Source organism: Armigeres subalbatus, chromosome 2 (genome assembly GCF_024139115.2).
Source record: "Armigeres subalbatus isolate Guangzhou_Male chromosome 2, GZ_Asu_2, whole genome shotgun sequence".
NCBI classification, from domain to species: Eukaryota; Metazoa; Arthropoda; class Insecta; order Diptera; family Culicidae; genus Armigeres; species Armigeres subalbatus.
In genome coordinates, this window is record NC_085140.1 from 179,029,950 (window position 1) to 179,048,881 (window position 18,932).

The 18,932-nt window shown below is 38.3% G+C and overlaps 1 protein-coding gene across 1 annotated transcript in view; it reads left to right on the top strand.

Moving 5' to 3' along the window:
* The window catches only part of LOC134215555 (LIM/homeobox protein Awh-like), a 160,062-nt gene that overhangs the window by 107,927 nt on the left and 33,203 nt on the right, over window positions 1–18,932 (top strand). The gene's annotated exons all lie outside the window — the stretch shown is intronic.

Genomic DNA, 18,932 nt, shown 5'->3' on the forward strand with positions numbered 1-18,932 from the left:
ATCTCAATCTGATGGTAGATCTTCATTCGGGAGAATTCCATTTATTTTGGCAGGATTCATCGAATCTTATCCCATTGTTATTAGGAAATTGTGATTTTAGATTCCCACAACGGCAGGCGATAGAATAAATATCGCTCTCCTTGATAAAATAGTGTGTTCCTCTAAAAGACATACAAGCAAACGCTTTCCATCGCATAGCTTTTCTTTTTGTATCAAAACTTTGTATCAAAACACCCTCAAAATTGAAAATTCTACTGGATACGTAAATTACCAATCAATCAACAAGAGATTTGAAGTGGAAATATGTCACATTGAAGATTAAATTATCTACATATGCATATTGTTAGTTTTAGATGCATCCCAAGGCAAAAATACCATAATCATTACATTTTCAATTTGTGGATTCATCTTCAATGAAATGACTTTCTCTTACATTGTGTTGTCACCCAATGGCTGCGATCAGTAGCTACTCCAAACTCCAGTCAGATGGCTCAAATGAGGGTGGCCAAAACACGACCATAACATCGGCGATAATTCGATCTCGTTGTAATATGCAAATCGCGATCCTCGCAGAAGCAAAACAATTCCCCAACAAGAAGCGGGCAGCGACAAAAACAACATGAAACAGATTTACACTTTCTTGTACAAGAAGTTCTGAGGCTTGTTTTTCGCGAATGTACATCGCCTTCGTCGCCGTCCGTCGATAACCGGCAGTAGAAGGCAGCACCCGTTGTTGGTTGCATGGGGCTTGGAAGTTCTCTGTCAAACAAATATCCCTTCGAAATTCGCGACACGCTTGACCGTCGTCGTCAGGGCTCCGCTGCTGCTTCAAAAAGACTGGAGAGTGCCCAACTATTTAGACGGTTTGCTCGCGCGTGTGGAATCACGTTTTACTCAATTAAAATTAAATAAATAACAAACGGAATAAATAACAGCGACAGCTTTGCAACGGCGAAGCTAGGAGGTCTTGACAGGAGCATAAAGTCTTACATTCCAGATGTGCTGTGAACAGTAGACACATACATGTTAAATAATAAATAGCACTGTTAGTTTTGGTATTTCAAGTTCGTGCATATTGGTCAAATTCCCTTGATTTTGTTTACTGTGATATTATTTATATACGCATAACAGCACTGCGTTCAGTTATTTATTTATTTATCTATTGTAGTTATGTAGTTCTTGTATATCTTCATTTGACTATATCTGTCTCTATGAAGTACTCTGGTAGGGAATAGCCCAAAAATTGGCATAAAAACCCTGCATCTTTTTTTAGCATACAGTATTACAAATAGAACACATTAAAATAACAAAAATTAGTCTAATTAATAAATAAAACACATTCAAGGTACTCCAATCGCTTAAAACTAACACATAATTTACAATTATTATTCACGGATTTGGTTGCTTGATCGGCGTCCGAAATCAGCTGCATTGACATCAAAGTCGTAGCGGTCGAAGAATAGATTAAAAGTCGACATCATGAATCTTATCGGCTCAAATTGTCCATATCGACTGTTCCTTGCACTCAATTGAAAGAACTGACGACGTCTTAGTGATCGCTCTGGCACATATATATATTCAATTAGTTGAGCAAAGCAGGGGCATCAATCTCATTCGTAAGGATCTTTGCGATGAAAACGGCTTGCATATTTGACCTTCTCTTCTCTAGTGTTTCGATACCCAAAAGTGTGTATTGGTGTTCGTACGGTGGGAGGTTCGTAACGTCTCTCCAGGGAAGGCCTCGAAGAGCATTGCGGAAAAATTTCTATTGAATTGCTTCAAAACGGCCAATCCAAATTCTGTTGTAAGGGCACAAGACAAGCACTGCTGACTCCAGTATAGAGCATACAAGAGCACAATAGAGGGATTTCAAATACAGCGGGTCACGAAACCCATCAGCAAGCCTCAGGATAAAACCAAGCTGTCTATTTGCATGGGCTATCACATCTTCGTAATGAGGGCGGAACGATAGTTCAGAATCCAACAAAACTCCGAGATCTTTAACTATGTTGAGGCGTTCCAAAGTATGTCCGACCAAAGAATAATTGAATAGAATCAGCTGTCTTTTCCTGGTATACGATATTGTACTACATTTGGCCACACAAAGCTCGAGAAGGTTTCGCTTGCTTCATTCTTCAAACAAGGTCAACAGATTCTGTAGCTCCAGACAGTCTCCAATGTTTTTGATGACGGAATAAATTTTCATATCATCAGCGTAGAAGATGTGTTTTCCTCAAGCACTACAAGAGCAGCATCGTTGATGAACAGGGAAAATAAGAGAGGACCCAAATTTATCCCTTGTGGAACAACTTTCATAGGCATAACTATTCCATGAACATTACATTTTATGACTAATATTTATTTATAGAATTCATCTACTGAATCATTTGGAACTCTGGGGGCATAACATCCCCAAGTAGCACGATCGACGAAAATTGGTTGCAGTAACTTAAATGTGACTGAATCTGGTCATATATAAGTTGCAGCAATCTTTGTGCAACATGTGCAGCAATCTTTGTGGCCAAGTTACCATTCATACACTCGTATATCATGAGGCTAACACGATAAGACTGTGCCCAAGTTTTATAGCAATGGATTAATTCCAGAGGGTCTGCAGGTACAATGTCCTAAGGGCTACACATCTCCCTAGTGGCTCTGGAAGAAAACTACAAAGAGGTACAGTTCAATCTGATATGTGTTATATAAAAAGTTGTCCTTAGTCTACAAACTTAAATCAATGAATTATAGAATATTGTCCGTGGTCCAGTTTCGAAGTTGGGATGAAAAAATTCCGTATTAAGATTTCACATTCCGCATCAGGAGCTCCTTGCTCCCTAGATGTTGTTAGGGAGTGGCTCAGAACGACGCATGGTTTAAACTCTCATGAACCAACAGGCACAGTCTTCCGGCAAACATCAGCAGTAGTTTCTTCCGTGAATCAACATTGCAATCAATATATTCCTACACAAATTAGACCATTTCTAACTATTGTGTCATTCGTTGTACTAAGGCTTTCTTCATTGAATAAATTCACTCTTACTGATACGAACAAACCGAAAATTACCTTGAAGTTCCTTCAAGAAAGTAGATTTGGCAGCAAGCAGCAGCAAAAACTCGGTCGGACGATGCACGGTTCAGTTTCGGGTGGAAATTATTCCAAGTTGAAGAAATTACACCTACCTACATGTGTACAAAGAAACTCGTATTCCAGACGGAAAGTTGCATGACCTTATGAAAGATTCTTCCACAGTCGAGAATGCCGGCGTTGCAGTTGCTTCTTTGCTAGAACCGAAGTCATGCGTCAAGATTCGCCTATACACAACTACATTGGTGCCAACCGAGAGATTCCAGATTTTTCTATTGTGGAAACACGACAATATTAAATTTACCCAACAGTCAACCTACTGCAGAAAACCAACAGAAATCCTTGGAACGCCGTTTGATACGGAATCCTGAGTCGTTTAATAATCTGAAGCAGCCAATAGTGGACTGAAATAGAGTTATGAACCGCTCCGATTCCAGAAAGGTGTGGTATTTACTATTGGGAGTCGTTGTGTAACATCGAAAATCCGCAAAAAATTGTTCCGTCTAAGATGCAGCAACAGTAGTATGGGATCAGTCAGTCACCTTGATTCAATCAATACTTTCCAATTCCCAACACGTCAAGTCCATATTAGTGGTGAGATAGATGGTGATGGAGAAATGCTGAAGACTTGAAGTCTGTATACCCGAGTCAAGTCTGTAAGTTCGAGTTTGAGAGGTATTCTCGAGTCCCTTTGAAACACGCAAAGAGATACGGCAAGGTTATGATCTTTCCTACATGTGTGAGTGTGTAATAACAAATGTTGTTCCATCATTTAAAATAGTTCTTCGTTGCACCACGTAGAAAGATTATGTAATGTTCACTAGATCACATATAAAGACCGGGTTAGCAGTTGGTTCAAAGACGGTATTTACAGGACGGATCCAAACATCAACAATGCTTAGTATACAATGTATTAAAGAACCTAATGGAAAGTTCCTGTAGTGACTTTTGCCTGGCCCAGCAAATGCTTGTCATTGATCGCATGTTGTGATCCATAATTCGTGGCATAGGCTTCACGTCATTGTAATAGATCTGTGAACAAAAGCATCTGGATGTTACGATCACACTTTTTCGCGATTGCAGAATTATCTCGACTCCTGCCATTTAACATCGGTTTGGAAGGGGTAAAACGAAGGCATGTATAGACACGAGTGATACAATTTTCAAGAAGTCCGTGCAGCTATTTGTTTTCGCCGACCACATTGATATTATTGCACGTAGTTTTGAGTATACACTCTAAGTTTCACCTACTCAGTGACTGAGTAAAATTGTATTGCCATCTCTTTTCTTCCCACGGAAATTTTACTCAATTTCCATTAAAACCAGGTTTACTCATAGTTTTGAGTTGTCCTGCTTTTGACGGAAATTGAGTAAAATTTCCGTGGGATAGAAAGAGAGAGCAATACAATTTTACTCAGTCACTGAGTAGGTGAAAGTTAGCGTGTATGGAGGATACGTACATCAGACCGAAGAGAAGCTAAGCGGATCGAATTATTCATCGAGGCGTCGAAGACAAAGTACATGATAGAAAAGACAACGTAGGCCACCCACCACAAGTTTGTATCGGTGGTCACAACATCGAGGTGGTTGAAGAACTCGATACCAGAACATAAATTCAAAGACGCATCGTGGCAGGAAATCGCTCGTACTTTGGTCTTCGACAGATCGAAGCGATCGAATAGATTTCACCACTGAACCAAACTGACCATCTACAGAAAGTTCATTAGACGCTACACCCCGAAAATCAGACGAATGTGGTGGACCGGGTGCGTAGCCAGAATGTCGAACAATAGCCCGGCGAAAATGGTTCTCGACAACAATCTCACAAGCACAAGAAGGACTTATTTGGCGTTTCAATTTGTATTTTGAATGAAAAACAACTAGGGGAAGTTTACCGGTTATGGCCACCTTAGTGCCTAATTTGGCCAACCCCAAAAAATGCATATTTTCCAAAAACTATCGATCAGTTTCCACAGCGAAGAAGCGTAAGGGACACAATCATAAGCAAACATCAAACACACTGAGCTAACATGCATTAACCGTCATTTTGAAGAAAAAAAACGCAATAATAATTAACGGTCCGAATTCTGACAAATTAAAAAAAATATTACAAGGTTTTTCGAAAAAAAAGAAGGGACGAAAAGTGAGTTAAACTATAAGAAAATATTTATCTAACAACTAATAATCAATATTTATTAAAATTTCGATAATGTGTTAATGTTCTACTATGTTTCTAATGTTTGTAATGTTGAAATTCAATTACAGAATCCTTGTAGAAAATCCAATAAGGATCGAAACGTTGGAGAAAGAAAACATATAGGGTATCTGTCCCTATATCCATCTCATTAAGCCAACGTGCACGTATAAAACATCAATAACTCGAAGCAAAAGCATTTGATGGTCAATTTACTACCAAAAATAGACTTGCTCACATTTGAAAAATGACCTTATAAAAAGAAATTTTGTAACTTTCTTTTATAATTTATCCAAAACGTTGTTTAAAAACTCACCGATTTATACCGATTTCCATCTTATCGTATTTTATTCATCTTACTGAAAGCCCCGATATCCATCTCATTTTAAGCTAACTTCGTATTAGATCCCACTCTACCACGATAGTGTCCAACTAATATAGATTTATTGATGATTTACATACAAACACTTTTGACCGTGACCGTAAAAAGCAACTGTGGCCCATGCGGAATGTTGTCACATGAACTGAAACAGTGATGAATTTCTCTGAAACCATGGTAAAATTTACGGAAATTCCATGGTAGTTTTAAAAGCAGAGCGTAGTCCACAAAATAGTAGTTTTAACCACGGATTATTTTCAGTGTAGTGTAATGGGATTGAAATATAATCAGTGCTAATTATGTTTTGGAAGAAATTCATCCCATGCTTTTTCAGCTTTTAGAAGCTAGTTTTTAATTTTAAATCATTAGGTAATTTTACCGCAGGTGTGAAAAGTGTACTGCTTAAAGATTTATGGTGTTTTAAATAGTGCATTCCACTAAATCCACTGATAAAGTTCACTGTCGGTAAGTGGTGACGGCGTAGTACGTATGAGCTTGGGTAGAGAACCAATCTTATAAAGTAAGATTTTTATCCCATTCAGTAAGTCCTTATCTATTTTTATTAATTTGAATATTATTAGTGAATTATTTCTGAAACTATTGATAGTATCACATAAATTAATCTCATGGAAATGTGCTTCAATAGTTATCAGTTCAAATAAACTGCGAAAACACTGTTTATTTTACGCTAGAAGTTAAGCGATCGCAAAATGAGATTAATATTGGATCTGAGATTGAAATGGGAGCATATACCCTAGTTGTTTTTCATTCAAAATACAGACTGAAAAGTCAAATAATCACCGAAAAGTACATTGCTAACAGTCGACATAATTAAAACAATACCTCCATATATCCAACATCCCAGTGATTACTCGTGGAAGTGCAGATGACTCGTCGGCTTCTATTAAAGCGAGTATCACGTCAACATATTCCTACAAATTCCTCAAATGATCTGCATTTCTACACGGCCGGTGCCGGTATTGCTTAATTTTGGGTCACCAGTGTTTACACATTAAAAGTGACATTAGTCCCACATATCATCTGTTGGTTTTCCGTGTAATTACCGCTGGCCTGGCAATAACGGAATACCAACCGTGGGCGGTAAATCATGCTCATGCTCACATAAGAATCTGGCTATCCAGCTCCAGAGCAGGTTTGTTGCGGGTCGGAGACGAGAAAAATGATAGCTGTACTATGCACTATGAAGTTATTATTCCGAGGAAAAGGCAACTATTTTAGGTGGTCATCAGTTTGGACTGGCATCACTCTTTACCGTGCTCGGGAAAATCCCTATTCAAAATGTTTGACGGATCAACATTAAGTGGGAGAAATTATAAGCGATCTGTCGAAATCGACAGCTCGATGCAACATCCATTCCAAGATGTTATTTTCCTGGATACGACACCCTGGAGATACATGTATTTATAGATGTCAGTTGGGAATCATATGTAGCGACTCCCTTTTTCAAGATTTGGGATCAATAACAAACGGATTGTATTTTAGTATCCTTCAAAGCTAAAGCCGCATTAATGAAACCGCTTTGAGTTGCTTGGCTCTAATTACAAGACACGTTGTTAGGCATTAGATTAGCAAATTCAGTAGTCGAAAATAATACTTTACACACCAAGACAGGTTTTTCTACATCCAAATAAAAAAACGTTTCCGAAACGACTTCATGTAAAACATTCGAGTGATTATTTATAAAAGATTTACTGGGATTGCCCCTGTGTATTACGTTGGCTTTCAACCATCACTCCAACAGGTAATCAAATAGGACTAGAGGGCTAGCATACGGGTCACTGTGGCGATGCTTGAGACAAGCGTAGGTTTGAATCCATGCCAGATCGAAATTCAATTTTTGTTAAAAAATAACATATTGTAGAGCAGAATGCAATCAATAATAAATTTACTGTGTGGCGAATTACACCAATACTCGTCTCTTGAAATTCCCCATCCCGTCTCACTGCTCACTTCGCGCTTCTCATTTTATACAGTGAGAAGTGAGAAGTGAGAAGCTTCTCACTTTTTACAGTGAGAAGAGAGAAATGAAGAGTGAGAATTCAGACCGCATCGTGCTTTCGTGCTGTGCGGTTCTTTCTCTCTTTGCGGAAGGAAGTTTTTAATACTACCCGAAGCTATTTTAATTTCAACGGTGCTTCTTAGCGCTATTTGTACCCACTGATCCCGTTACGATCTTTGCAAGGACCCGTGCCTTCGTTTTACGTTGGACCCGTTTGCGGAAGTAAAATTCCGCCAAGCGGTGGTAATCCTGCAGGGACACCGTTCTGGGGAAAAACCTCTTAGAAGGTCACGTCTCCACGCTCAGCAATGAGTATTAACAAAAACAAGAGGAAGTCTCTGAATTCTCCACTTCCTTCAAAGAAACAAGGTTTCAAGACCGTCCTGCCCAAGCGCGGAAAAAATAGAAGGAAGCTGGAGAATTCAGATATTCCTTCTAACTCTAATATCGGAAATAATTCTTCTCCAATCGAACTGAGCAATCAGTTCGATTTGATTAATGATGAAATTGAGCAAATCGAATCTACCTCTAGCCCAGGTGATTCGATTCATGCGAAAAGCAAAGGATTCCGCCAATTGTGGTATCTGTTGCCGAGTTTTCTGGCTTCCGGAATGAGATTTTGAGTAACCTTCAGGGGATCAAGGTTTCATTTCAGATTGCTAGGAAGGGTGACTGCCGCGTTTTGCCGGGATCCTTTGACGATCGCAAACGTCTTCTTCACTATTTAACTGAGAAGCGCCATAAATTCTTCACATACGACGACAAAACTGAGCGATTGTTCAAAGTCGTCTTGAAAGGTCTCCCAGTGATGACAAATCACTGGATGAGATTAAAATTGAAATTTCTCAATTACTTGGATTTTCACCAGTCCAAGTAATTAAGATGAAAAAGAAATCCCATTCTGGTACTTCCCAGAGGGCATTTCTCAAGAATTTTATTTAGTTCATTTTAACAAAGTGAACTAAATAATATGAAAAGTTTGGAAAAGGCCTGTATTATGTCTCATGTCCGTGTTACATGGGAACATTTCCGCAGGCCTGGGGGAAATTTCCAAAACCCTACCCAGTGCCGTAAGTGCCAAAAGTGGGGTCATGGAACCAAACATTGTCACATGGATGCTAAATGCATGATTTGTGGTGGAACCTCTCACGCCAAGGACGCATGTCCTGTGAGAGAAGATTCCAATAAATTTAAAAGCGCAAACTGTGGGGGCAATCATAAATCCAATTTCTGGGAATGCCCTTCACGCAAAAAAGTTTTGAACTCCCGTGCAAAATTGATGACGGGAAATTCCAATCGGATCCCAGATTCGACGGGTAGAAATTTTTCAAACGCTCAAATTTCGAAACCGGTTACCGGTCGAGCAACTCATACCCACCACAATTCACAAACAAATTTTGCCGCTCGTCAACGGGTAGCAAGCACTTCAATAAATTCCAATTTTTCCAATGTACCTACGTATGCAAACATCGCTGCTGGTAGACCAAATTTCTCTTCTCAAAATGAGGTTTATACCCATGTCCCAACGGAAAATAACGGTCATGTTGCCGATTCAGGTAGCATGACTGCTTCCGATTTTGATTTTTTAACTGAACAATTGCATCACATGATTGATGCAATGTTCAAAGCAAATACCATTCCTGAAGCTGTTCAGGTTGGTATAAAGTACACACAAAAATTGTTATCGGACTCCGTTTCAATGGATCCAAATAATTGTGTGAAAGTTCTAAATTGGAATGCCCGCTCTCTAAAGGGTAAGGAAGATGAATTATTCAACTTCCTTTCAGTTCATAATGTGCATATTGCCATTATAACTGAAACGTATTTAAAACCAGGACTCTCCATTAAAAGAGATTCAAACTATTTTATCTACAGAAATGATCGTCTTGACAGCGCCTGTGGTGGGGTCGCCATTGTCATTAATAGACGTATCAAACATAAATTATTTTCTTCGTTTGAAACCAAAGTTTTTGAAACCTTGGGAGTTTCTGTTGAAACAAATTTTGGTCAATTTTCCTTCATTGCAGCCTACTTGCCTTTTCAATGCAATGGGCAGCAAAAGAATTTGTTGAAAGCTGATCTTCAAATTCTGACTCGCAACAAATCAAAATTTTTCGTAATTGGTGACTTCAATGCCAAACACCGTTCATGGTATAATGCTCAAAGCAATTCCAATGGTAAAATTTTATTTGAAGATTGTTCTGCGGGATATTATACTATTCAATATCCCAATGGACCAACTTGTTTTTCCTCCAGTCGAAATCCTTCTACAATTGATTTAGTTTTAACGGATTCAAGTCAGCTGTGTGGCCAATTGGTAACTCATGCTGACTTTGACTCTGATCACCTTCCTGTGACGTTTGAAATCTCACAAGAAGCCATTTATAATCCAATCAGCTCTACTTTTAATTATCATAGAGCTGATTGGGATTTATATAAAACGTATATCGATAGGAATTTTGATGTTGATATTCCTTTCGATACCAAAAGTGATATTGATAATGCTTTGTATTTTCGTATCTTTGACAAATTTAATTGTCGAAGCCAGAGGCATTGCAATTCCGAAATGTGAAGTTAAATTCAACTCCATTATTATTGACGACGATCTTCAGCTACTGATCCGTCTTAAAAATGTGAGAAGAAGGCAATACCAAAGAACTCGCGATCCCGCGTTGAAAGTTATTTGGCGAGATTTGCAAAATGAAATTAAAAAACGTTTCGCTATTCTGAGAAATACCAACTTTGAGAATAATGTCTCGAAGTTGGATCCCAGTTCGAAACCCTTCTGGAAATTAACAAAAATTCTTAAAAAACCTCAAAAGCCAATTCCAGCGCTTAAAGAGGGAAATAAAATTTTATTAACAAATGGCGAAAAGGCTCAAAAACTTGCTCAGCAGTTCGAGAGTGCCCATAATTTTAGTCTAGGTCTCACTAGTCCAATTGAGAATCAGGTTACACGGAGCTTCGAAGACATTCTCAATCAAGAGAATGTTTTTGACCCTTCGTTGGGAACCAATTTGGATGAAGTGAGATCTATTACTAGAAAATTTAAAAATATGAAAGCCCAGGTGATGATGGTATTTTCTACATACTTATCAAAAACTTCCTGAGAGCTCTTTATCCTTTTGGTTAATTTATTTAACAAATGTTTTCAATTGGCATACTTTCCAGATAAATGGAAAAACGCCAAAGTTGTTCCAATTTTGAAGCCGGACAAAACCCAGCTGAGGCTTCTAGTTATCGCCAATCAGTTTGCTTTCTTCAATAAGCAAACTGTTTGAAAAGATTATTTTAAATAGAATAATGGTTCTTATTAATGACAATTTCAATTTGCTGATGAGTAATTTGGTTTTCGCCAAGGGCATTCAATCGCTCATCAGTTATCAAGAGTTACAAATTTAACTCGACTCAACAAATCTGAAGAATATTCGACTGAAGTTGCTTTTCTTGATATCGAGAAAGCATTAGACAGTATTTGGGATGGATGTTTGATTGTAAAATTGATGAATTCTAATTTTCCTCTGTACATCATTAAACTGATCCAAAATTATTTATCAGATCGCTCACTGCAGGTAAACTATCAGAATACTAACTCTGATAGATTACCTGTAAGGGCTAGTGTCCCCATGGCAGCATACTGGGGCCCATATTGTATAACATTTTTACTTCTGACTTACCTGATTTACCACCAGGGTGTCAAAAATCTTTGTTTGCAGATGACACGGGCCTTTCAGCCAAAGGGCGAAGCCTTCGTGTCATTTGTAGTAGATTGCAAAAAAGTTTGGATATTTTCTCCACTTATTTGCAAAAATGGAAAATTTCCCCGAATGCTTCCAAAACTCAGCTTATAATTTTCCCACATAAGCCGAGAGCTTCTTATTTGAAACCTTCTAGCAGACATATTGTCACTATGAATGGGGTTCCAATTAATTGGTCTAGCGAAGCTAAATATTTAGGACTTCTGCTAGATCAAAAATTAACTTTTAAAAAACACATTTAAAGCCCTCAAGCCAAAAGTAACAAATATATTAAGTGTCTATATCCACTTATAAACAAAAAAACAAAACTTTTTCTTAAGAACAAACTTTTGATTTACAAACAAAATTTTAGACCTGCCATGTTGTATGCTGTGCCAATATGGGCTAGTTGCTGCAATACCAGAAAGAAGGCACTCCAGAGGATTCAAAATAAAATTTTGAAAATGATTCTGAAGTTGCCTCCGTGGTATAGTACCAATGAACTTCATAGAATTTCTAATATTGAGACATTGCAACAAATGTCCAACAAAATAATTTCAATTTTAGACAAAAATCGTTTGCAATCTTCTATTGCAACGATTAACTCCTTAAAATTCCTTAGTATAAAATAGGTTAAGTTTAGTTTAAGTAGAAAACATTGTAATTCCTACATGGTTCAATTCAACCAAAGGAAAAAATTCTAACTGCTAGAGGCAATTGAAATGTATTAATAATAACTAAAAGCGTAACATAGCAAATAAGGATGATAGTGTTAAGAAAACATGGAACACCTAGTCTAAGAGATGAATGCATGTATTAGATAATTAGCAAATAAAATTAGTCAAAAAAAAAAAGAGTGAGAATTGAGACGTCTCTCTTCTCACTCCTAATTTCCCACTTTTCAAATTGCCTACTCGGCCAATTGACCCTTTCGGTCAAATGACCCTCTCTGCAAAATGACCCTTTTGGCCAAATGCCCTTTTCGGTCAAATGACCCTTTCGGCCAAACGACCCTTTCGGGTCGCCCTGGGTGCAGTAGGGACTATATCCAAGGGATTTACGACCCCTCCCCACGGCAATTGTGTGTTAGTGGGTCTGCCTAGGGCGTGGTGGGGTTTGGTAGTGGGCTCTGTTAAAACTCTACAGGATCAGTGCATAGCAGAGCGTTAATGAATAAAGCTCCCTATGAATGATTAAATTTGTTATGATTAAATCATGCAAATCTATGATTAAAGATTATGATTAATGATTTATTCGTTTTTGACAATGATTAATGATTATGATTAACGATTAAATAAATTTTTGACAATGATTAACGGTTATGATTAATGAATAAAGCGTTTGGAGTATGATTAACGATCATGAATAAATATTGACACAATATGTATATGATTAATGATTAACGATCGATATGATTAATGATTAACGATTGTGAATAATCAAATTGAATGATTTGCATAGTGACAAATAATCAAGTAACCTTTCTACCAAATTGGGTTATTAAATGGTGAAAAATTCTATGATTATGATTAAAGAATAATGAATAAAAGCAATATATGCAATGATTAAAATTGATGATTAATGAATTAACTCAAAACAACTATGAATATGATTAAAGATTAGTGATTAAATGTAAAAAGTTATGATTAACGAGTAGTGATTAATGATTAAATCATGTTTTTTGCAAGATTATGATTAATGAATAATGATTAAATAGCCCATTGTTCATTAATCATGATAAAATCTATGATTAATCACTAATGCTCTGGTGCATAGTGCATTACTCATTGTAAAAGAAAAATCCTTTAGGCCAAATGACCCTTTGGGCAGAATTACCAATTCGGCCAAACGACCCTTTCGGCCAAATGACCCTTCCGGCCAAATGAACCTTCCGGCCAAATGACCCTTTTGGACAAAAGACCTTTTCGGTCGAACGACCTTTTCGTCCAAATGACAGTTTCGGCCAAATTACCCTTTCTTCCAAACGACCCTTTCGTCCAAAAGACTTTCGGCCTAATGGTCTGTCTGTTTGCCCAAATGGTATATTCGGCCAAACAACTTTCGACCAAACGGCTCTTCCCAAAACAAAACAGTTAATTGAGCTCAATAAATCTGAAGAGTCGCCATTTATGGTTTCTATTTTTTTTGCAAGGAGTAATGCTAATGCACTGACCCAGCACACGCGTAGTAGCTGCCAAGCTATCACATAGCAGTGTACTGGAGTGTGGGACTCTCAACCACTAAACCGTCCTTGGGCTCCAACCCTAATTTCCCCCGGGATAGATTTCCAGTATTACTTCTGGAGGATAGGCTGTACCTAATATACACACTCACACTGCCATGCCTGGAGGAGTCTAGCGGTAACTACCTGGGCCTACAGTTACTACGCTAAGACACTCCTACCTCAGCATGTGTAGTCTATACACAAACTGCCGCCACGCCTTGCGGTGACCATAGCGGTTACCCGCTACGACACTCCTTCCTCAGCACAGGCCGATCACTCGCTCTTCTGCAGAAGCACTCCCCATGAACCACTTGTGCCCCACTGTGGGTGTGTGGATTACTGACGCGTCGAGCGATGTGACACGCGTCCAAGCACTCGTAAAGCAGAATATCAGCAAGAGAAATTCTTTTGTCTTGGACGCGTTCGCGCACGCACACGCGTGAGTATGTCATCGGCCTGAGTCTTATCTGGGTGCTCACCCTAACACTCCACTGGGATGTCTCGAGGTGTCAATAGCAGTATGTAGGGACCAATCAACGATACTACGCTACGACACTCCTTCGGCATGCACAGTCCACACTCAAACTGTTGCCGTGCTTCGAGGTGAAAATAGTGGTGGCGCACTATGACACTCCTGCCTCAACACAAGCAGATCATTCGCTCTCTGCTGAAGCTGAAGCAGCACACGCACTACCCTACCGAAGTAGGGACACACGGTCGCTTTGATAGGACCTGCTTACGAACACATGTAGCTTTTTGTAGAGGTTTAGCAGAGCCTACTGCCAAACCCCAACACGTCCTAGGCAGGCCGCCTAACTTGCAGAGGCCGTGGCGAGGGGTCGTAAAGCCCTTGGACATAGTCCTTGCTGCCCCAAAGGTTTCTCATACTTGGGAATGTCAGTCTGTTCGCCTTTTATCAGCTGCATTACTAATCTTAAGCTAAGGGATTGTCTCCTTGTCGTACATCATTGTAGGGCTGGTTCACTTTCATCATTTGTTCGGGGTTCAGCCAAACCGCACCAAGCGGCTTTTTGACTAACTTGCGATATTGTGTCCGTAAAAGGACAACGGAAAACGTTTCATATCAATTCATGCGTAGGGTAAGGCGGGGCAAGATGGGTCACGGGGTAAAATGGGTCAGGGCCGTTTTTGAGCATCGTATAAATTTTAATGTGGAGATTATGACTTTGTAGGGGGAATAATTTGGTTTTACTTTATTACCACTCGATTAAATTTTATTTTGGTAGAGTATGGCAAGGTAAAATAGTTTTCAGCATTGTTTCTTATGCGAAACACACTTTCTATAAAACGTGTAATCTCGTCGGGCAATGTAAAATTTAAACATTTTTAGTAACATAGTGAACGTATTATAAGTAATGCAGGTGATGTTATACTAACTGCGTTGAAATAAATAAATTTGTTTGAAAATTAGACATTTTAACATGAACTTACAAATGGGACAAGATGGGTCAGCACATACTGAAGGGCATGGTTCGTATTCAAAACATATTTTCCATTGCTGGTTTAATCATTTTAAGGTTACTTTTGACATAATGATGTTAATTTGTTTATTGAAAATGTCTATTTTTTGTTTTTAAGAAAACAATACTTAGACGACTTGTTTTCATAAGAATTTGCAAACATTTTTAAATGTAGAGCCATTTCTTCATCGAAGGCTTAAAAATTATTTTTGCAATTCCTGATCATAATATCTGGTTTACAGTTCGTCTTTGAGTGATAAAATGGCCTACTTTTCCATATCAACGAAATGGGTGCTTTAATGAACATTATGCAACTCAAATTAGTTGCATAATATTCATTATAGCACTCATTTGGGTGCTATAATGAAAAACTACCGTCGGAATAGTAGTTAAATGACTACATTTTGCTGAATTAGCTTGGGTAAGTGTTCAAATAGGGTATTCTCTGCGTCGCATGATAATTGAAATAGTTTGACGGACATGACGTCAAAAATTTCCAAAGGCAAGTACATCTATCGTTTCACGGCTTGTCGAACTATGCAATGTGACACCTTTACATGGAGTCTGATTGTTCTCTGCAGCAACATAATTTATTGCCAAGAATGATCATGTGGAGTAAATTGGACTACAATTTTGGTACAGATTTATCAAATTAAAGTCCAATTTTCGTCATTGCAATAAATAGCGTGTGCATCTCGTTGCAAAACTCGATTTTTTCAGCACTCGTCGTATTTATCCAACTTGGCAAGCCTCGTTGGATAAACGTACAACTCGTGCTGAAAAAATCATCTTTTTGCAACTTGTTGCACAAACTACTATTTTTTATTCGATACCCAGCTTTGCCCGGGTGTTTATGTTGCAAATGTCACATACTGATCTATTTCCAGCACCGCACTCTAGATCAATTTCCGTGTGATAGTTTTGCTTTCCTCTACAACTGACCCATAATTGTATTCTACTGATTTTTTACCTTTCCCCGTTAAATTACCAACTTTTTGTATATACAAACTTTGCGAATCTTAAAACGAATCGATTAGGGGAAAAATCTTGCAAATCGGTCAACCCGTTCGCGAGTTAAATAGTCAGGAAGGAAATCTCAACTCATTTTTATTATATAGAAGAAGATAATCATTGGCTATAAAGCTATCTATCTGTGTGTAATGATATGGAAATGCTAATATCATCTTCCAAACTTAGACGCACATGTTCATGATAGAATTAGAGGCGAAAGTATAGAATTGATAGTTCCGTTAGGATACGGCAGGCATGAAGAATGTTTTTATATAAGTCGATTTGAAAGCGAGCGGAGGGCAATATTTGTGATGGCACATATCACACGACCTTCCTTCTGCCAAGCTCCCGTATGAAGGGGGAGGGAAGAATATCAGTGTGGAAGCTGATATATCTCCATGTGTAATTCAATATTGGGAATAAAAACAATATTAATTGCAGTATTCAAAGGTGACCCATCTTGCCCCGCTGTTTGACCCATCTTACCCCGCCATTTTTTGATTGACAGAAAAATAGACTTCTACTTTAATGACATGAAATGAAATAAAAAGTTGAGTTTTTGTTATTTCATACCCTTGGCTTACAGATTATGAGCTATTTTTATAGATCCATGTTGAAAAGTTGAATTAAAATGTTTCTGTTTTGAGATATTCAGGGTTCGCCTTAGGCGACCCATCTCGCCCCATCATACCCTACATTTAATGTGGGATATCCTCAGTTTTGGGGTTGAGGGATATCCGATACGATTTGCGATCAATTAAATCTTCTAAACGAAAGCTTGGGCAGGAAAATTGATATTTTTTCGTTGGCGCTTGGTGGGATTTGGCTGAATCCCGACCATTTACGGTACGGACATAGTCATCTGTTCCAATGCATTATTTTAGTTACTAAACGTTACCTTCGATATCAGAATGTCTCCTTTCGCTGAACATTAATTATTATCGCTGTGAGAAGCCTTTCAGAGATATGTTGAAGCTGTTCGCGCAGTATATTGGTCCGCGTCCCACGCCATGCTGGAGAATTAACCCTTGGATTCGTCTTCACTTTCTTCGTAAGCTATGTTACACTTCGAAACAGTCGTTTTATAAATATGACATTGATATCTGATATCAGTAAATCTGAACTTGTGTAATCATTGGACAAAGCAAACATTTTATTGGTGTCAACGTTCTTTCAATAGCAATCCTGGATATGCCTATGTCAGCTAGCGCGCGAGTTGTATGACAACAAGGTTCGCTGAATAGCAGCAATAACGAAACAGAACTCCGCGGGTAAAAGTCAGCAACTTATTGGACTCGCAGCGGGAGTAATAACATGCTGCCGAGAAGAATATGTTTAAGAAGGCTTGCGACAAAATTTATAATTAAATCTGAATTGAATTGAAGAAGAAATGGCGAAGAAGATCTCGCCATTCACTAGTCAACGGAGAACATTTCCGATCACGTTTGTAAGTAAGCGGCTTTCGTTTTGAAGTTCATTGATTTTTAAGTATTTTTCTGTATTTTTTTTCATATTAATGAATATCAAACACACATATGCGAAGAGTTTGGTTGAATCCGCAATAAATCATATGGCGTCCGGGTCGGTGTTGTTGCATCACCGGCGTCCTTGTCCTTGAAAAATAAATCCAAGTGCTCGCTCGCATGAAAAATGTTTGCAGAGTCGCAGATGAAACACGATACCAACGCTTATCACGGGCTAATCTACATGGACCGATGCGAATGGAGCGAAAAAAGAACAGCCAATCTGCTACAACAAAACAGCTTCATGTACGTCCTCTCGGCGGAAACACACCAATCCTTGTCGTCGCATAATAAATCATATCCACATTACACGAGATATGAAACACATTTATCACTCAATATGCATCATTCAACTGGTTTCGGTGGAGTTATTGAGATGTGGGGATATTTTTCTTGCAGTCAAGTGGCGTGAATCCAGAATCAATGGATAAATGTTCAAAGCGTAAAAAATCGATCCCGAAATATTCCAAGATTATTTTTGGAGTCATCTCAAATTCGAAGATACAAAATTTCCTGTTTTCCTGAATCACAACAATATGACGATGAATTTTATAGTTTTCAAGAAGTTTTACCACCGTCCTTTTTAAAAAATCGTGTAAAAGAACCTCGATGGAAATTCCCCATAAAAAAGCTCGTAAATCATAAAATACGCGTAAAAATTTCGAACACTTGACCTGTGGTACCCTTTATTTGGAATAAAATAAGCTAGTAACTTTATTGTAACTTTAGAGATACGTATTTCGACCTCAATAGTGAGGTCGTTTTCAGTGTATTGAACTTGACTGGGAAATGTACGAGATACTGAAGGCTTTTTTTTCTGTTGAGGTCGAAATACGTATCTGTATAGTTATAATCAAGTGGTGGAATTAATATTTTCTACAATGCCTCTCCTGGAATTGCAACAAACATTACGTATCGTATTTGATCGTTCTCAACGAAGACGCAACAACTGTGTTGTGCTGACGCTCCACCAGTTGGACAGGGGCGCACAATGCGATACAAGGCGCGATATGTCTTGCTTAATTACAATTTGATATGAGCTTTAATTCTGTCTCCTTTTTGCTGCCGTACTGACTTCCGTGGAAGCGAATTGAGCCAGACGACCACAAGTAGGGGAGAGTGGTATGAAATGTTTCCATGGGGCAAAATGGCCCGACATGTAGCACAATGCAAATAATCGTTTATACTGCATTTCTCAGTGAATGTTTTCATTACAATTCATTATTGAGTTGCAAAGATTGGGTAATATACATATTATTCATTTATTTTTTTTAACAA